Raw genomic sequence first — 6,728 nt, forward strand, 5'->3', positions numbered from 1 at the left:
CTCGCTGCCCAGGCGGGTCTCGAACCCACGGGCTCAGTCAATTCACTCACCTCAGCCTCCTAAAGGCGCGGGATTACAGGCTGAGCCACCGAGCCCGGCTGAAATTTTCCAAAATAAATTTTTAAAAAGGAGAGAGCAAAGGCCTGATAGTGCAGAAGACTTCTGAAGGAAAACAGGTATATCATGGGAATTTTATTCAGCTGTATTATGTGAGCTGTAAACTCTCTCCTTGGGCCCCAGGAACTCTTTACTACAGTCTACAATACATTGTTTTGATATGCAAAAACTTAGAGTGATATTATGAATATTTAAGCTCATTCCCAGCACTTTATAGTCTGATTCTGGTATCAGTCATGACATTAGATCATCTCTCTCCTCTGTCTCTGCTTCTGTCTCTGTGGAAGTCAGTCTCTCTCTCTCTCTCTCTCTCTCTCTCTCTCTCTCTCACTCACTCACACACACACACATACATAACAATATGTATATAAAACATGTTTTAGTTATTTTGAAATGTATAAATGATATCACATTTTACATATGTATATTCTTCTGCAACTTGCATTTTGCTCAACATTTTATTTGTGAGATTCAGCCATACATAACTTCAGTTATTTTCGATGGTTAGCATCATTGAAATTAGCACCAGTCAATGAATAGCATGCTTACTTCTATCTGCTTCTGTATAATTGCTTGAAGTATTTGGTCAAGACTACCCTGTTTGTTCATTCATTTGTTCAACAAATATGTACTGGGTACTTATTTCATGCCAAACATTGTGCTGGGGATGAGGATACAACAATGAACAAAACAGACATCATGTATCTTACATTTTAGCTGAAGAAGAGAGACACTAAGCAAACAATATGTGATATGTCACTGGGCTCAGTGGCTCAACCTGTAATCCCGTGCCTTTGGGAGGCTGAGATGAGTGGATTGCCTGAGCCCGCGGGTTCGAGACCTGCCTGGGCAGCAAGACCTCATCTCTACAATAAATCAAAAAATTAGCCGGGCGTGGTAGCGTGCGCCTGTAATTCTGGCTACTCGGAAGGCTGAGGCAGAAGGATCGCCGCAGCCCAGCAGGTCGAGGCTGCGGTGGCCAGGAGCGGCCACTGCACTCCAGTCTGGGCGACGGAGTGATACTCCAACTCAAAAAAAAAAAAAAAAAATGTGATATGACAATAAGTCATAGGCACTAAAAAGAAAAACAGCGTGGTAAAATGGCATAGAGAATGAAGGGGACAGGTAAAAGATGTTCATTTATGTGGGTGATCAAGAAGAACTTTCTGAGCCGGGCTCGGTGGCTCAGCCTGTAATCCTGCGCCTTTGGGAGGCTGAGGTGAGTGGATTGCCTGAGCCCGCGCGTTCGAGACCCGCCTGGGCAGCGAGACCTCATCTCTACAATAAATCAAAAAATCAGCTGGGCGTGGTAGCGCATGCTTGTAATTCCGGCTACTTGGAAGGCTGAGGCGGAAGGATCGCCAGAGCCCAGCAGGTCGAGGCTGCGGTGGCTGGGAGCGGCACTGCACTCTAGTCTGGGCGACAGAGTGAGACTCCAACTCAAAAATAAATAAATAAATAAAAATAAAAATAAATTAAAAAATAAAATAAAAATTTATGCGAACTTTACTAAAATTTTTAAGAAATCTATTCAACAAAAGACACCAGTAAGAGAGTGAGAAATCACAAAGATGGAAATAATAGACACTGGGGACACCAATAAGGGGGGAGGTGGGAAGGGAGATTAGGATTCAGAAACTATCTACGGACCACAGTGTTTACTATCTGGGGAATGGGCCACCTGAGATTCAATTCTCACTGCTACACAATACATCCATGTAACGAACATGTGTGTGTACCTTCTGAATCTAAAATTTTATAAAAAGAGTGAAAAAAAATCAAGTTACCAAGTAGGATATAATAATGCATATATAGTATTGGACAAAAGAGTATATGAACAAATTTATAAAGAAATCCCACTAACAAATAAGGAAAACACAGATAACTGACCTTGCCCCTAAAATAATGTCTAAACACTAGAAGAGAGTCTTTACAAAAGAGGACACCCAAGAAGCCAAATAGTATATTAAAATGGTGCTTTGGCCGGGAATGATAGCTCACACCTATAATCCCAAAACTTTGAGAGGCCGAGGCGAAAGGATTGCATGAGCCCAGGGGTTCAAGACCGGATTGTGCAATTTGGCAAGACCTCCTCTCTACAATAAATCAAAAAATTAGCTAAGCGTGGTGGCACATGCTTGTGGTTCCAGTCACTGGGAAGAATGAGGTGCAAGGATCGCCTGAGCCCAGCAGGTCAAGGCTGTGCTGGCCATGAGTGTGCCCCTGCACTCCAGCCTGAACAACAGAGACTCTAAGTAAAAAAAAAAAAAGGTGCTCAACATCAGTAGTCATTAGAGACATGCACATTTAAACTACAATAAGATACCACTACTCACACATAGAATGTCTAAACAAAGGCCAAAAAAAAAAAAACTGACAATACCAAGAGTCGACAAAGATGTGAAACAACTAGATTGCTCATATATAGCAACTGGGAGTATACGTTGGTAAAACCACTTTTGAAAACAATGTGTACTAAAATTAGATACATGCGTAACCTATGACCCAGAAATTCCTCTCCTAAGTGTATACCTAACAGAAAGACACACATGCCAAAGGAAATATATGACCATGTTCATAACAGTATTATGCACATATAGTCCAAAACTGAAAATAACCCCAATGTCCATCTACAGAATGGATGAACTGTGGTATATTCATTCAGTGGAATGTCATACAGAAAATGAAAGAACAAATTATTGCCATATTTAACTAAATGATGATGCTCACAAATATAACATTGAGTGAAAGGAGTCCCAAAGTATGCATTCTGTATGATTCCACTTACATGAAGTTGAAACAGAAGCAAAACTAATATATGACAATAGAAGGTAAAATCTAGAAGTCAGAATACTGTTTACCTTTCAGGGAGTAATGACCAAGAAAGAATACAAGGAAGGTTTGTGGGGTACTTGTGATGAATGGTAATTACAGAGTAGCCACACAGTTCAAATTCATTAAAGCACACACTTAAGGTTTATGCACTAAGAAAAACCATCAAAAGATCAGGGAGACAGCCCACAGAATGGGAAAAAATATTTGCCAACTGTATATCTGACAAAGGCCTAACATCTAGGATCCACAAGAAACTCAAATGCCCCGAAAGGAAAAAAAAAAACAGTCCCATTAAAAAGTGGGCAAAAAACATGAATAGACACTTCTAAAAAGAAGATATATGGGCAGCCAACAGACACATGAAAAAGTGCTCAGCCTCACTCATTATCAGGGAAATGCAAATCAAAATCACATTGAGATACCACCTAACCCCAGTAAGAATGGCCATCATTAGTAAAACAAACAACAACGGATGCTGGCGAGGATGCAGAGAAAAAGGAACGCTTCTACACTGCTGATAGGAATGCAAATTAGTGCAACCTCTCTGGAAGACTGTGTGGCGATTTCTGAAAGAACTAGAAATTGACCTTCCATATGACCCAGCAATCCCCTTATTGGGAATATACCCGGAGTCATTTTACCAAAAAGATACCTGGACTTGCATGTTTGTTGCAGCTCTATTCACAATAGCAAAAACATGGAACCCACCAAGCTGCCCATCAAAGCTGAACTGGATTTTTAAAATGTGGTACATAAGCCGGGCTCAGTGGCTCAGCCTGTAATCCCGCGCCTTTGGGAGGCTGAGGTGAGTGAATTGCCTGAGCCCGCGGGTTCAAGACCCGCCTGGGCAACTTGGTGAGACCTCATCTCTATAATAAATCAAAAATCAGCCGGGCGTGGTAGTGCGTGCCTATAATTCCGGTTACTTGGAAGGCTGAGGTAGAAGGATCGCCAGAGCCCAGTGGGTCGAGGCTGCAGTGGCCGGAAGCAGCCATTGCACTCCAGTCTGGGTGATGGAGTGAAACTCCAACTCCAAAAATAAAATAAAATAAAATAAAATGTGGTACATATACACAATGGAATATTATGCAGCCATAAAAAAGGATAAGCATATGGACTTCACAGCAACTTGGATGAATTTACAATCAATCATACTCAGTGATCTATCACAGAAAAAAAGGACAGAGTACCATACGTTCTCACTCATAAGTGGGCCTTAAACAATTATCATAATACTATAAGAAAGGAATAGGCAGTAGTGGGAAACTGCCAGGGGAGGGGGGATGGGATTGATAGTTGAGGGAAACTGCCAGGGGGAGGAGGGGTAAACGTCATCAACAAGGGCCCCTGCATAATCAACGTTTGTATACCTAATCCTGAATTGTACCCCATATCTCTAAAATAAAGAAAAAAAAGATTTATGCACTTTATATACACATTACTTTGACTTTTGAAAATTGTTTTTAAAAGTCCATCATCAAGTGAGTGTGCCCTTTAAGTAATAGGAATTTTTCATATTGTTTATAAATGTTGTCTAAAACTCCAAGCAAAGGACAATTAGCATTAAGTATCTTCATTTTTTTTTTTTTTTTTTTAGTTGGAGTCTCACTCTATTGTCCAGGCTGGAGTGCAGTGGCATGATCACAGATCGTTACAGTCTCAACCTCCTGGACTCAGGTAATCCTTCCTCCTTGGCCTCCCAAGTAGCTGTGACTACAGGCATGCACCACCAAGCCTAGCTAATTTTTTGATTTTTTGCAGAAATGAGATCTCACTATGTTCCCAGGCTGGTCTCAAGCTCCTGGACTCAAGCAATTCTCTTGTCTTGGCCTCCCAAAGTGCTGGCCTTTTAGGCATAAGCCATCGCTGTATCTCCAAATTCTAAGAAAGAGCTACTAAACGCATTCCTTTGTGATTTTTTTCAAAGGCAGCCTGTGAGCATTTCCCACTCACTCACATCCAGGCTACATAAAAAATAGACACTTGAAGGAAACTTGGAGTAGAGACCCCTTTGAGAAAAGTGCTGTAGGGAGAGGAAGGGTGTGCTTCTTGTGACTCATATTCACCTGAGCCAGTAAAAAAGGCTCATGAAAGAGAAATGTTCATGGAGATTGGGGTGCCCACAAGAAAATGAGATAGATATCTCCATTTCCAGGTGGAGTCTTTCTCTGCTAGTCCAGGTGCTATCATGATACAGAACAGAGTATGATGAGGGAATTCTAGGAGACTTTGACATGGATCCCCCAGAGTTAGGAAGCATATGCCAGACTCTTACCTAGAGAATTCTGAATGTGGGAGACTAGTCCTTTTTTTTTTGTAAATTTTTATTTTTTGAGTCGAAATCTCACTCTGTTGCCCAGGCTGAGTGACACACCCGTGGTCACCGTAGCCTCGACCTGCTGGGCTCAGACAATCTTTCTGCCTCAGTCTTCTACGTAGCTAGGACTACAAGCACACGCCACCACGCTCAGCTTATTTTTTGATTTAGTGTAGAGACAAGGTTTTGCCAAGTTGCCCAGGCTGGTCTTGAATTTTATTATTATCATTATTATTTTTTGAGTCAGGGTCTTACTCTGTCACCCAGACTGGAGTGCAGTGGCATGATCATGGCTCACTACATCCTCAACCTCCTGGACTCAGGCAATCCTCCCTCCTCAGCCTCCTGAGTAGCTGGGACTACAAGAATGTGCCATCATACCCAGATAATTTTTTTTTTATTTTATTTTATTATAAAGATGTAGGGTATAAGTCAGGATTAGGTACACAAGTAATGTATGTACAGGTGAAGCGTGGGCCTTCAACTGGTCCTCACTTCCCCTGGTGTAGGATCAGGTATCCTTATGTTGTTACGTGCCCACCCTTCCTCCCTCCCCCCACAACTGCCAAACCCTTCCTTGTGCTATTGTGAGGAATGTTCAGTTCCCACTTACAAGTGAGAACATGTGGTATTTGGTTCTTTGTTTCTGTGATAGATTGCTAAGAATGGTTGTCTCCAATTCCATCCAATTTGCTGAGAAGCTAGTGATTTTGTCCTTATTTATGGCTATGTGGTATTTCATCATGTATCTATGGAGACAGCGTCTCGCTGCACTGCTCAGGCTGGTCTCGAACTCCGGGCCTCAAGCAGTCCTCCCACATTGGCCTCTCAAAGTGTTGGGATTGCAGGCATGTGCCCCTTCACCCGGCTGAGAGGTTAGTCCTAGCAGGCCAGAAGAAGAGAGGAGGCAGCCCTGAGTCAGTCTCTGTTTACATCATTAGCACAGCAGACCAAACTAAACTTGATCTGTCTTAAAGGCACCCTGCCCATTAGGGCTATCTGCAGGGCAAGGGGATGTCAGCCATAAGAAGTTATGGTTATACAAAAGGTCAAGAGCTAAAGAGTAAGTCAGAAAAGGTCAGCAAAAGCAAAGAATTCCCACCAGGGAGTGTGTGGTGGGGGGACACAAGACCTTCTGAAGAGCACATCTCTGGCTCTGTTGGAGACCGGATCCCACAGGCCTGCCACACAGATGTCATTGGTGGACGGATTAAAACAGCACCAGTTAGACCAAACTTTGACCCATCTTTCCCATCCCGCTTCCCACAGGCCACCCCTGCAAAGAAAAGGACTAGAGAGAGAGGAAGAGGGGAAAAGGCAATGTGGGTCATGCTCCTTTCTCCATTTCAAGTCCAGAGTTGACATAAAGCCTGAAATCCAGCATGAGCTTGAGATTTTGATTTAGACGAGATGCCTTAATATCTGTAATAGATGTCTGCCAAGAAAGCCTGCACCAAGT

The sequence above is a fragment of the Carlito syrichta genome, unplaced genomic scaffold (assembly GCF_000164805.1).
Source record: "Carlito syrichta isolate Samal-C Ts95f unplaced genomic scaffold, Tarsius_syrichta-2.0.1 Scaffold301866, whole genome shotgun sequence".
Classification (NCBI taxonomy): Eukaryota; Metazoa; Chordata; class Mammalia; order Primates; family Tarsiidae; genus Carlito; species Carlito syrichta.